Here is a 14182-nt window from a genome sequence, read left to right as displayed (position 1 = left end):
TAGGCCTAAATCTTCTCTGCACTTAATTAAGTTTTCATGTTCATTGGTAAATAAAATGAAGAAAAAGTATGGACATCATGTATGGTAATAAATTATCTTAATTCCATTTAACATATGGCATGATCATTTAACATAATGATATTATGTCGAGCTATTGAGCTAAAACTGAGCGAGCCAACATTGGCTCAAGATCGGCTCGTTTCTCGGTCGATCTACATAAAGTGTTCAAACTCAGCTCGTTTCTTTTCGAGTCGATCTCGAGTCGAGTCAAAAAACGAGTTGATCTCGACCGGCTCACGAGCCTCGAGCTTTTCTTGCAGCCCTACACATATACAGTTCAATTTATTGGAACATGCAGCAGCGCAGCCACGCTATCTGATTGTTTTAGTTAGTTATGAAAATAAGTCACCGATGCTATTAATTCTTGCTCTCAAATTCAGCTATTGCTGCAGCAGCGCAATGTTTAGATAACTGAGGTCTCTCGTAATTTTTTTGCAGATAAACCGATGCAGATGTGAGTCCATAGTCGCTACACGTTCCATCTTTCACCCCGGATATTCTTATTCCTTTTTCATTTACATTATTCTCATTTTTTATGTGAAAACGATCTCTATTAGTCAAGGTCCAAGACGAGGAGTTACAATCAGTTTCAGTAACATGGGCGAATGATGCAACAGGTCCAATCCATGGCGGAAGTAAAACGACGGTGAAGGCCTGAACGAAACAAGGCGAATCACGGCGAGAGGAGATTTTCAACTGAAGAACGTTCCCAAGCCAAAAACATAGATGTCAGGTCACCAACAATGGCAGCCACTGCAGCTTATGACCATTCGAGGTTGGGCAACAATTTAGCGACATAAATTAAGCTCATGCTCTCAGTTGTCATTCATCGAGTATCTAGTTGTCTCCATGCATCCTACTACGCTTCAGATTAACTTGCATGTGTCAGCCCTCTAACGAGGACGGTAGAAACAATTGAACAGTACAAAAATACATGTGGGGAGAAAAATACAGACGTGTAAAGTACAACGCCTGAATTTATGATTGTAAATCTTCCCCAAGTAGAAATCAACGGATCGAACTGCATACATACATATAAAATAAAGATTGACTCGAATATCTTGTCCCAGGCCATCTTGTATATGTCTTTCAAGTAGATGCCAAATAACATAGACTCATATGCAAGATGAACCGACTAATTGTTTCCAGGAAACTCCTCAATCCAAGATGGGGTGTATGAAAAAGAATTGATCAGTACATCATAATTCAAGAAATGTAATTAATATTCCTTTAGTTATATACTATTTCCTAAGACTTCAATCTTGGAGCTATTTAAATGATAGGCTACTCCTGCCCGCACTGATTCACTCAAGAAGACAATTTCTTTGTGGGGGTGAAACCCGAGTATTCCAATATCATATATTCCGTATCGGAACTCTCTTTATTCCAGTAACAATCTTCAACCATATCTCCATCTTTAAGAGCATTGCCACAGTTGGACCTCAATTCCAATTTCTTCTCAACGAGTGCATTCTTGTTGTCTTCTAAGTCACAATGTTCAACCATCACATCATTTTCAACATCATCATCATTATTAGAATTACATATAAATATCTCTTCAGTTGATTCTTTCGTGTTGTCTTCTCGACAACATGATTCTAAGATCCAGGGTCCATGGACTTGTTGGCTGAACTGGTGACGTGGTAGAACAGGTTTAAGGTCTTCGTCGTACTTCAACATCCACTTCATTTGATCACACGGTTTATTAAGGATCCAAACTCGAAGCCAACACTTTTCAAGTGCCACAAAGTACACCCTTTTTTCAGATCTTACTACATCAAGGTTTTGACATTCGTCCACTTTAATATCCATTGACAGTCTAACTACATGGTAGCTATCCTTAGACAATGGTATTCTGCAAAATCAGATTATTGTCAAAAAAAATTGAGAAGCAATCATCAAGGTAAAATCAGATCAAATAATTAAGTTAGATAAGTATGCACCTCATAACAAATGGAGCTCCTAATGTATATAAAGTGCTCTTCAAAAATAGACGGCTTTCCTGAATTGTTGTGGATGCACTTGTATGTCACTCAAGATCCGCGTAACATCCCCTTCTCGGAAAAACTACTTCCCCTCCCAACAACTAGACCTTGATAAGAATAAATATGTCTCGCTTCAGTTCTGTTTCCTCTACACTGGTGCTGCTAGAACACAAGAGTTTTAGGAAAAGAAGAAGGCACTTGAAGAAGACAACCAAGAAGAACATTGTGAATGGTTTTTCCACGACGATTCGAACCATCTCCTGCCCCCACCCCCGCGCCGCCCCGCTCGGGCGACTCGGGGGCCGAACCCAAGTCGCGCCGTCAGCCGCCCTCCTTGTCCATCCTTCCTCGACGCCGCCTGAGGCAGTCGTCGGGCAAGCATGGGGCGCTACCAAGGATGGTGGCGGCGGTCTCTTCTGCTGCCCTGCATCCGCATGGGGGCCTCTTGATTTGGAGCAACAGCTCCTATGGCAAGGCACTGCCGGCTTTGCGGCGAGCGGTGCTGCGGACGGTGGATCCGGTGTCCTGGCCGTGTGGGCGGTGGGATCCAGGAGGTCGAGGGCGGCCGGTGGCGGCTCTTGTGGTGGACAGTGCACGAGATCTGGCGCTCCCCTCCTTCCCTGTTCAGCGTGCACGCCTTCCTTGGTCGGGTCATGCTTCTCTGGTCGCCGGCTCACGGACAGGAGGTGCTGCTGATGGTGGGGACTAAGTCCGGGCAAAATCCCTAGTGGCCGTGGCTGCTCGCGTCGATGGCGACCCCTGAGGGCGCCGCTCCCCTCCTTGGAGGCGTCGATATGGACTGATCCCCTCACTCCCCCTTCCTTTAGGTATCCCGGGAGAAAGCCCTAACATTGTTGGGCGGCAGCGGCGCTCTCAGCGCCGTTCCCTTCTTGAAGGTGCCTCTTTTGAGAACCTTGTGGTCGGGTGGCGCTTGTGGGTGGTGGGTGGCGGGGCGGTGTGGCCCTCTTGTCCCATCTTGAAACTTCCCCCCTCCGGTGTTAGATGTGTGCAGCGACGGTGTTTTGCTCAAGGACAGTCTCCGGCGTCTCATTGGGGATGGGCTGGCCCTCTCTACGTGGTCATCTTTTGGTGGCATCCATCCCATCTTGCGACAGTACGGCGCCTTCGATCCAAGCGAGGAGGTAGTGGCCTCCTTCGAAGATGGTGTATTGGATGTGTAGTGCGAGGGCTCGTAGGTGCATGGCGACGGCATGCCCCGCTGGTGTCGGCCCTTCTCTCCTCCGAGCCAGTGTGATCCTGTGTCTGGTGCAGCATTCTCAGAGGTGGACCTCGGTGTCTTCGGCTTTGGTCCCATTTGTTCATCTTCAGTTTCATGTGAGGCTTAATTTTGTGAGGGCGTGTGCTTGTAATCCTGGCCGGTTGATGGCTTTGTTAATTCAAAGTCGGGCTAGGCTCGAGCCCCATCTCGGACTCGGTAGATGCTTTTTTCCTAAAAAAATGATTTTTTTCACAACGCCACTGTCTACTTATCAAAATATTTGTAACCTTAAACTGGCCCCATCGAAACAAGCATGTCGTTTTCCATTTACGAGCCGATTACATATATGTGGGAAGGGATATATGAGGGGGAATGCATGGAATACACAAACGAATTTTGGAATCTTGGCGCAGATTGGCGGTCGACAATCTACGTGCCCCCGCCCTTACATGTGATAAATCTCCTTCCCCTTAGGCCTTGTACATTGAAAGGTGCTTAGAGAAATAAATCAGACTTTTCTTAAGCACCGGTGCTTATTTCTACTGGATAGATGCTTAACTAAGCGTCTTTCCTGTAGAAATAGTCACCTGTGCTTTAGAAAAACTCAATTTATTTTTCTAAGCATCTTCCATTGTACAAGTTCTCGTAGTAGAATTGTAGCAGCTCCTGTGCTACGATGATATGGGTATGATGAAGCGGTTGACCTCTATCTCCACCAAAAACAATGAGTCATCCGAAGCACCCGAAGCAAGATGACATAGAAGAAGTGCAAAATGGAATCGGGAATAGTGAAGTTCCGATTAGGATTTAGGAACCATACACGCTTCTAGGAACAGAAGCAAGAGTAACAGGAAACATGGGACCAAAAGGACAAGGCTAGAGAATCAACCTCTGGTTGGATAGTTAGGATGGTGATTGTACCCCCCACCCATTAGAGATCAAACCTCAAATATGACACATGCGTGTCTCACAAAGGCGAAATATTTTTCCAACAGGGGTGATGTTTCCATCGATAGCAAGACATATATAATGACTTTGCCAATCTCAAGATCCGTTGGCTTAGTCTCTTGGAGATACTTATAGAAATATGGTGTGAGCGTGTGTGTTTATAGGATCATTGAAATGCGTGTATGACCATGTGTAGTGTGTTTCTCAGGGAGAAAAAAAACACGTCTATTAAAAGAAGCTTTTCTGTTTGCAGCATTTTCGACCCAGAAGATCTTCAGAGAAGTTTGCGGGATTGTCAGAGCATCTTCAACAAGCGCACAAAAACTGCTCCACGCGCTAAAATTCGGATATTTTGAGCGCCGGACAGCTCGAGCAGAAACTGTAAAATAGTGCAGGCGCAAAAAAAGATTGGGTACGCGCTAAAAAACGCTATCAGAAGCTGCAAATTTGGGGCGCCGAATGACGCGCGCTTCACAATTTACACTGCGTGTTTTTTAGGCGCGTGTTTTTTGGCATCAGCTAAACCAATGTTGGGTCCGACGCGCTAAAAGTGCTACAGTGGCGCGCTAAAATTATTTTAGAGCGCGAAACTTTTATGCGCCTGTTGGAGATGCTCTCATTCCTGATAATTACGTCCGTACTCCCTCCTTCCCAAAATATAAGGCACCGATTGACTTTTTTGGTCTTTGTTACACAACTTTGACTATGATTTTCACGTATTGTATATTAATAAAATTAGTATACGGACATATGACACAAAATTGTTGTTGGTGTATCAAAGTAGGGGCACTTTTTTGTACCTCTTATTTGTGCACGGGCAGTCAGAGCCGCGCGGACGACCACACTTAAGCAGGGCAGAGACAGGGAATCAGAGCCACAAGACGACCCAAGCAACGCCAAGACAGAGGCATAAAGAGCAAGAAGGCGAAGTGGTTTCCCCCGGCAAGATCCTTGCCGGGGCGGCCTCCATGGCCCCGGCAAGGGCCTTGCCGGGGCAGCCTACCTTACGCCAGCAGGGCGTGCCACCCTTGAGCCCCAGTTTCTCCAGCACCGCCAACCGCATTGGGACCAAGGCTCGTGAGGCGCCTCCGTGATGGCATGCAGATCTTTATGAAGACAACAACAACACTCTAAATTAGAAGAGTAGAAGACGACGAACCTCGGCGAGATCCTTGCCGAGGAAGCCCACAAGACCCCCGGGAAGATCCTTGTCGGGGACGACCACAACACCACGGAAAAACCCTTGCTGGGGCCCCGGCAAGGCCCTTGCCGTGGGCGTCCGCGAGGCCGCAGCCAGGCCCGCACCCGCCAGGCTTTTTGCCACCGCTCCCATGTAGCTGCCAGCCCATCAGCTGGGCGGGCACCTGCGTGTCAACGCAAGGCTTCTCGGCCAACTCAGTGCATGCCTACGTGGTGGCATGCAAATCTTCGTGAAAGCCCTACCACCACGCCACCTCAGCAGCCTGCCAGCCTACATGGCACCACTGCCTCGCTGGTCCAGGCGCGTGTCGTGGCAGGGCGAAGCGGCGGTAAAGTAAAGGGGACACGTCAGGGGCACATTAAATGCACTTTGTCCCGTAATGGCAAGGGATAGGCTTAATCACAGTACCCCGATGCCACCTCCTGTGTGCCACTGTGGCGATCCCCTTGCCTATAAAAGGAGGCCCGAGGCATCCAGGAGAAGGATTCGTACTTTTGGACAAGTTACGCTCATTGTAGCTAGTTCAAGAACCTCAAGAACACAAATACACATATCAAAGCAGGACTAGGGTATTACGTATCTCTGCGGCCCAAACCTGGATAAACGACCCGCGTGCTCGTACTGACTGCTGATGCTGCTCTCCTCACAACCCAACGCCCCGCAACCGTAGTAGGGATTCTTATGATCCCATAGGTGTCGTTTCCCACCGACAATTGTTTTGCCATCAAAATATAACAATGCCATTTATACATGTTCAATCCATGCACTTTGGTACTCCCTCCGTTCCTAAATATAGGTCTTTCTAGAGATTTCAATAAGTGAATACATACGGAGCAAAATGAATGAATCTATACTCTAAAATATATCTATATACATCCTAAAAAAGACTTGACTGAAATTCCATTTGCCTTTTTGCCTTCCTGAGATCAAAATGACAAGTTCCTCTTTACCCAAAAAAAGAACCACTTAGAATAGCCAAACAGATTATATTTGTCGAGAAATGCAAAATGGTCCAAGCCACGGGACAAGATCAAATTGGATTGGATTGTCACATCCACGGATGGAAGACAGTAGATTTCTCACTTTCCCTACTCGCACACAAGAAAATAAAGTTGGAATGAAAGATGGGGCCATTCTCCTGGGTGTCGTGTTTGAAAGCATAGTCTTTGTCATAAACCGATTACCCTCTGCTTCAAATGGCTCTACCAAGGATCCCACAAAGTTCCCGAAACCAAATTTCTCAGAAAAGGAGGCTCGAATGGTACCCCCTAAAAGCACTTATATTTAGAAGCGGGGGGAGTATATTTTAATGATCAAAGTCATTCATCAATGACCGTTCAAAATCAATCACGCCTTGGAAAGGAGTGAGTACTATATGTCACGCTAGGAGAGGGTCCCGTTTCCTTTTTCATTTCACCCGAGGGTTTACAGGAAAAATCTTACCAGGTCAGCAGAGACGATTGATGGCTCTCGAACTGATCTCTCCGGCACGGCAGATCTGATCCGAATCCGGCGAGGCGGCGAGTATGATCGACGAATCGCCGTTCCCGTGCACCCTCTCCTGTCCTTCTTTGACACGAGCCGCCTCTCCACTTCCGAGGAGATGAATGCTGGCCTCGAGGGGAGCGACGTGGGCGCCAAGGTCGACGCCCTGAAGCGCGCCATCGTGCTCCTCCTCAACGGCGACACGGCCCCCCACTTCCTCGCCACCGTCGTCAGCTACGTCCTCCCCTCCAAGGAACACATCATCCAGAGGCTCCTCCTCCTCTACCTCGAGGTCGCCGGCGACAAGCGGGACGAAGCCTCCGGCGAGCTCGTCGCGGAGATGATCCTCGTCCGCCACTACCTCCGCAGCAACCTCCAGCACCCCAACGAGTATGTCCGAGGCGTCACACTGCGGTTCCTCTGTCGGCTCCGCGAGCCCGAGCTGCTCGAGCCGCTCGTGCCTTCCATTCTTGCCAACCTCAAGCATCCGCACCCGTTCGTCCGCCGCCACGCGCTCTCTGCCATGTCAGCGATCTGCTGCCTGCCCTGCCCTCATATCGAGCAGGAGAAGCTCATCCCGGACACGCCGGATCACGCGGAGCGTGCCCTCGCCGTAGAGCATGACCCATCCGCACGGACGAACGCGTTCCTCGTGCTCTGCGACTGCTCGCAAGACCGCGCCATTGCCTACTTGCTCGCCAATGCCGCCCGCATCACCGAGTGGCCTGCCCCCCCTCCAGATGGCCGCCATTCATCTCATTCGCAGAGTCTACTCTGCTGGCAACCGCCTTCTCAGGAGCGCGTATATCAAAATCATCATTTCCCTCCTCTCCGCTGCCACAACTGCCGCTGTCATGTACGGCTGCGCGTGCACGCTCTCGTCTGTGTCCCATGCGCCGACCTTGATCGCAAGAACATACCTCCAGCTGCTCACTTCCCAGAGCGACAGCAACGTGAAGCTCATCATCATGGACCTCCTGCGCGAGCTGTCCAGCTCACACCATTATATGATGGTCGGTTTCACCATGGACCTTCTGCGCTCGCTCGCCGGCAGGCCTGATCTGGATGTCAGGAGGAAGGTTCTGGAGTTGGTAGTGCCTGGTTTGCTCACCACACGAAATGTGGAGGACATGGTGCACTACCTCAAGGAGGAGGTTTATGGGGTAATGGGCAGCGTCTTCCACATAGCCCGTGATGAGTACTACCATATGCTGATCTGGGCGATCCATGTCTGTGCCGTGCCGTACCCAGAAGTGGTTGGACCGGTGGTGCACCTCCTCTGGGGCCACCTTCGTTACGGCGACGTTGCTTCAGCATCCGATGTGGTTCTGTTTCTGCGTGAGATTATCGAGGACAAACCTCTGCTTCGTTCCTCCATTGTATCTGGGCTGATCGGTACGTTCTATAAGATCAAGGAATCCTTCATCTTTTCATGTGCTCTCTGGATCCTTGGGGAGTACACGCTTTCGCTATATGAGGTCGAGAAAGCCATTGCAGCCATTAAGGAGTCACTTGGAGATCAGCCCTTCTATGCCGACTCCGAGGAAATCGAGTCAGTTGATTCATCCAAGCCAGCCCATCCAGCCATGGACTCGTGTACTGTATGTTCTAAGAGACTACTTGTTGCTCTTCTAAGTGACACATACACCACACATAGTGCCGCCACCGATGATTCCATTTTTACTAGTGGGGTGTTCGATTACAGGCAGAATCTCAGAGCTCTCATTATGTCAGGAGATTTTCACTTGGCCACTGCTGTTGCGTGTACGTTGACCAAGCTTGTGGTGAGGCTGCAGGAGGTTCAGCCATCTAAGGTTGAAGCAAACAAGGCATCAGCAGAGGCCTTGCTGATCATGGTGTCCATGCTGCGGCTGGGGAAGTCCTCTTACCTTCCCCACCCTATCGACATTGACTCATATGACAGGATTGTGTTTTGTGTTAGGTTGCTTTGCAGTACCGATGATGATCATTCAAGGAAGGTCTGGTTGCTCTCGTGCCGACAGAGCTTCGCAAATATGATCATTGCTGAGAAAAAATTCAGGCAGAATGAGAAGATGAAGGTCCAGGCACAGAGTTCCCTTACATATCCTGATGATTCCATTGATTTCTACCACCTGAAGAGCAGGAGGGTGCGAGACAAAAAAATACTTGAGTTGGAAGATGATTTGGTCTCATGGAAACCTAATGCATTTTTACTTGCCTAACTAAATTATTTTGTATTTATTTTCGTAGGGACTGGACCGACTTGAGTTGGAAGATGAGGTCCAAGATGATTTAAAGGCTGCAACTGGTGAATCTATGAAGGGTGCAGATGATACAAAAAAAACTGAACGCCCTTGTTCAGTTGACAGGGTTCAGTGATCCTATGTATGCTGAAGGATTTGTTACCGTTAATGAGTATTATGATACTGTGCTTGATATTACAGTCATAAACCGAATAGAAGAAACACTGCACAATCTGTGGTTGGAGTTTGCCACGACGAGTAAAACCACAGTAGTTGATCGCAGTAAGAAGTACATCGTGGCTCCTCAGGCAAGCAAGCAAATCCAGGCTAACATTAAGATGTCCTCAACGAACGTTGGAGTTATAGTTAGTCGCATCTTTTATGAGACTTCAGATGCAATGGAGCCTTCAGAGGTGATCCTAAAAGATATGAGCATTAGCATCATGGATTACATGACACCTGCTACATGTACTGATGTAGCCTTCCGGAAAATGTGGGCTGAGTGTTGGTGCAAAGTTAAGGTACAATAGTATAGATACCTATCTTGATGCCTTTTTTCAGTCAATTGCATTCGACTTTGCTAGCAATAGCATGTCTTTCCATCATTTTTCTGCTCCTTTCCAGTGTTATTTGTGTGTGTTTGTCTTAAACTACTTTTTCGTCAGTTGAAGGTCAATACCGAGCATCATGATGGGAGGGAATTTGTAAATTTTATCATCAAGTCAGTAAAAATGCCATGTGTAACACCATTGTAAGTTCAAAGAAAACTTGCCTTTCACATTAATCTGCAGGCGACAGTTTTTCCTGCTTTGGTACATTAGTAATACACTATCTTTATGAATGCTATGTATACCTCTAAAATATAGTCACACACAAGAGCATGATATATATTTTATAGTAACAAACCATGAATTTGTTTACTACTTTACTGTCTTTGTATTTCAGACATACTAGATTAACTGTTGTTTGAACTGGCCATTACGGCATTAAGGTACAAATGTTTGTTTCCTAGGTCTCGAGTGTAATTAAGATTCTGGTGGAGTATCAAATCCAACAAACTAGAAGAAATATACTCCCTCTGTCCCATAGTGTAGGACGTTTTTTGACGCTGGTCTAGTGTCAAAAAACGTCTTACATCAGACGGAGGGAGTACCTCAGTTCTTTTCACCAACTCAAACCTTTTTTTTCTCGAAACTTGCACACACTAGAGGCCCAAATGGATATTTTATTTTCCATTCCAGGAACTGATATACTTGAACTGTCCGGATAGCCATATTTTCAATGTAGAGGCACATTTGAACTTTGAGAATTGCTATTACTGAGGTAATTCGTTGGATCACTGTCACCGAGAAATTGTTGCACTAAAGAACGTAGCTGTAATTGGTAACGTTTTTCTCATATGAATCTTTGACATAAGGTCTGCGCTTGATGGGGACTGCGGGTTAGTTGCTGCCAATCTCTATGGCAAGAGTGTGTTTGGCGAGGATGCTTTGGCGAACATCAGCGTAGAGAAGAAGGCCGACTCTAGTAAGCTCGGTGGCTACATCACTATATGTGGCAATGTCCAGGGACTGGTTCTTAATCTGGCGCATGCAATTATCGCTACACAGCAGATTACAGTTGATGCAGCCATGAGCCTGTCAGAAGCGTGTCATGAGTATTAATCATTACCCTTACAAACAAGATGTTCGGCATTATTGATCTCACTATGAAGCCATGATATGATGCATTGTTATATGATGATCAATTTCGACTATTATCCTTTTACACAGTTGTGCATATCTTGTTGGACTTCAGGCCGCTCTTTTTGATAATAATGGTGTTTTTATTGACTCCTAATGTCTCATCAAGGGATACAGAACACAGCGAGTACACAAGATATGCAGTGTTGTGCATATGGTGTTCGACTACGGGCCACTTTTTTTGATAAATAGTGTTTTCTATTGGCTCCTAATGTCTAATCAAGGGATATAGAACACAATGAGTACACACTTGTCTGCACGACTAGGATGTACGAATGCAATAAGAAATGAGTAAAGAGAAAAAAAGACTCGTAAAGATCAAGGTTAGACGGACTAGCCCACTAGGACAAAATATCAACTACCACAGCCACCATGGACAACACCTGACCAGATTCTTGAAGTCATGTTGTAATTACGAAACACCCTGCAATAAATTTTTGTTGTTGGGGGAGGATATTAGCTTTAGCTAGATTCTTGAGGTCATGCCGTAAATTAGGAAACACCCTGCAACATGCTTTGTTGCTTGGTGTGGGCCTTTTAATTGGTGTTCTTGGATGAGTGAATGGGTTTGGTGACATCCTGATGATAGACTGATTTCAAATGTCTTGTTTTGTTGTTCGCTTGCTTTTCAAGGGATTTTCTTTTTTCAGAAAGTACATGTTTGTTGTAAGTAAGAGGTTAGGAAACACCATATAGCATGCTTTGGTTCTTTGGTGTGGCCTTTTTAATGGGTATTCTTTGATGAGTAAATTGGTCTGGTGAGATCATGAGGATAAATTCTTTTCAAATGTCTTCGACATGGTGTTTTGCCAAGCCCTGGATTTGCTTTTTAAAGTTCTTACTGATGTTGTTGTGTGATGTTGGACTAGGTGACACAATGTGACCGACTTCTATTTTCTTGATGGTTAGTGTGGGTCTTTTATGGCCCACGCCCCCGCATCGCCCCCTGCTCGAGCGACTCGGGCAGAGCTCCGAAACCTAGCAGCCAGGACCCGTCGCACCTCCTGGCGTCCCCTCTGTCACCACTAGAGGAAGCAATTGGGCTGAGCCCGGGCGACCGAGGTGGTGACAGAGGTCCTTTCCTCTCGCAATCCGCTTGGGTGGTGCCGGACACCCAAGGTCACGATGGAGTGGCGGCTCGCCTTCGGCAACAGCGCGAGGCGGCAACGCGGTGATTGGTGGTTGCAGCGGAGCTGCAAGGGGTGCCATGGGAGGGCTGGTGGTGTTGCACAGGGAGGTGGTGTGCGGGCTAGTTTACGACTAGATCCACCTGGATTTCGCTCTGGTGGACCGGCATGCGTAGGGCAAGGGGGTGGTGGTGGCCCGATGTGGCTCTTGGCTGGGAGGTGGATCACGACAACATGGTGCTGACCTATCTCACTAATGGAGGTTGAATGGTGTTGCCGCGATCCACGGTGGCACTGCTTATGGTCCTTTGGGTGGTGACAGGGTGGTGCGGCTGATAGGTTCTATGGCGGTGTGATTCAAGTCGTTGGCATGCTACAACGGGTGGCACATATCTGGTAAATGGTGGTGGACGATGTCGGCGGCGAGCAGGTTCTAAGGGCTGACCTAGCCTGCGTAGATGGCACATTGTGCGGTTCTTGTCTGCGGGTTGGTGGTGTTGGTTTGATTCGGCCCCTCCTGGCACTGCTATAACGTCGGATGGATCGACACTGATGGCTACGGTTGTGGCAGTATGTGAGCTCACCGCTGTAGTGTGGCCATCGATAGTCACTAGGTTGTGAGTTCACGGAGACCAAATGGGGATGCAGTCGTGGGCATGGGCGCCTCCTACGGTGGAGACGTCGACCCAAATCTGATGGTTGGTGCTCACTAGGTGTGGAAGGAGGTGCCTTCCTCCCTACCTGTCATGGCTGTTGCGGTGGCTGGTGATTACCCACAAGTATAGGGGATGTATCGTAGTCCTTTCGATAAGTAAGAGTGCCGAACCCAACGAGGAGCAGAAGGAAATGACAAGTGGTTTTCAGTAAGGTATTTTCTGCAAGCACTGAAATTATCGGTAACAGATAGTTTTGTGATAAGGTAATTCGTAACGAATAACAAGTAACAAAAGTAAACAAGGTGCAGCAAGGTGGCCCAATCCTTTTTGTAGAAAAGGACAAGCCTGGACAAACTCTTATATAAAGCAAAGTGCTCTCGAGGACACATGGGAATTACTATCAAGCTAGTTTTCATCATCCTCATATGATTCGCGTTCGTTACTTTGATAATTTGATATGTGGGTGCACCGGTGCTTGGGTACTGCCCTTCCTTGGACAAGCATCCCACTTATGATTAACCCCTCTCGCAAGCAACCGCAACTACGAAAAAGGAATTAAGGTAAACCTAACCATATCATGAAACATGTGGATCCAAATTAGCCCCTTACGAAGCAACACATAAACTAGGGTTTAAGCTTCTGTCACTCTAGCAACCCATCATCTACTTATTACTTCCCAATGCCTTCCCCTAGGCCCAAACAATGGTGAAGTGTCATGTAGTCGATGTTCACACAACATCACTAGAGGAGAGACAACATACATCTCATCAAAATATCGAACGAATACCAAATTCAAATGATTACTTATAACAAGACTTCTCCCATGTCCTTAGGAACAAACATAACTACTCACAAATCATATTCATGTTCATAATCAGAGGGGTATTAATATGCATTAAGGATCTGAACATTGATCTTCCACCGAATAAACCAACTAGCATCAACTACAACGAGAAATCAACACTACTAGCAAAATGAATGAATCTACACTCTAAAATATATCTATATACATCCTAAAAAAAGACTTGACTGAAATTCCATTCGCCTTTTTTCCTTCCTGAGATCAAAATGACAAGTTCCTCTTTATCCAGAAAAAAAGAACCACCTAGAATAGCCAAACAGATTATATTTGTCGAGAAATGCAAAATGGTCCGAGCCACGGGACAAGACCAAATTTGATTGGATTTGTCACATCCGCGGATGGAAGACAGATTTCTCACTTTTCCTACTCGCACACAAGAAAATAGAGTTGGAATGAAAGATTGGGCCATTCCCCTTGGTGTCGTGTTTAAAAGCACAGTCTTTGTCATAAACCTATTACCCTCTGCTCCAAATGGCTCTACCAAGGATCCCATAAAGTTCCCGTTCTCAGAAAAGGAGGCTCGAATGGTACGGTCCCTCCGTCACCCCATATAACTCAGCGGTAGAGTGTCACCTTGACGTGGTGGAAGTCATTAGTTCGAGCCTGGTTATCCCTAAACCCAATGTGAGTTTTTCCTATTTTGACTTACTCTCCCGCCACCTCGAGTCCCCC

The 14182-nt window shown here is 47.0% G+C and overlaps 1 pseudogene; it reads left to right on the top strand.

Moving 5' to 3' along the window:
- Positions 1-7019: 7019 nt before the first annotated feature.
- LOC119309150 lies at positions 7020-10962 on the top strand (annotated as a pseudogene).
- Positions 10963-14182: the final 3220 nt, after the last annotated feature.

The sequence above is a fragment of the Triticum dicoccoides genome, chromosome 5B (assembly GCF_002162155.2).
Source record: "Triticum dicoccoides isolate Atlit2015 ecotype Zavitan chromosome 5B, WEW_v2.0, whole genome shotgun sequence".
Classification (NCBI taxonomy): Eukaryota; Viridiplantae; Streptophyta; class Magnoliopsida; order Poales; family Poaceae; genus Triticum; species Triticum dicoccoides.
This window is presented reverse-complemented; position numbering and strand designations above follow the sequence as displayed.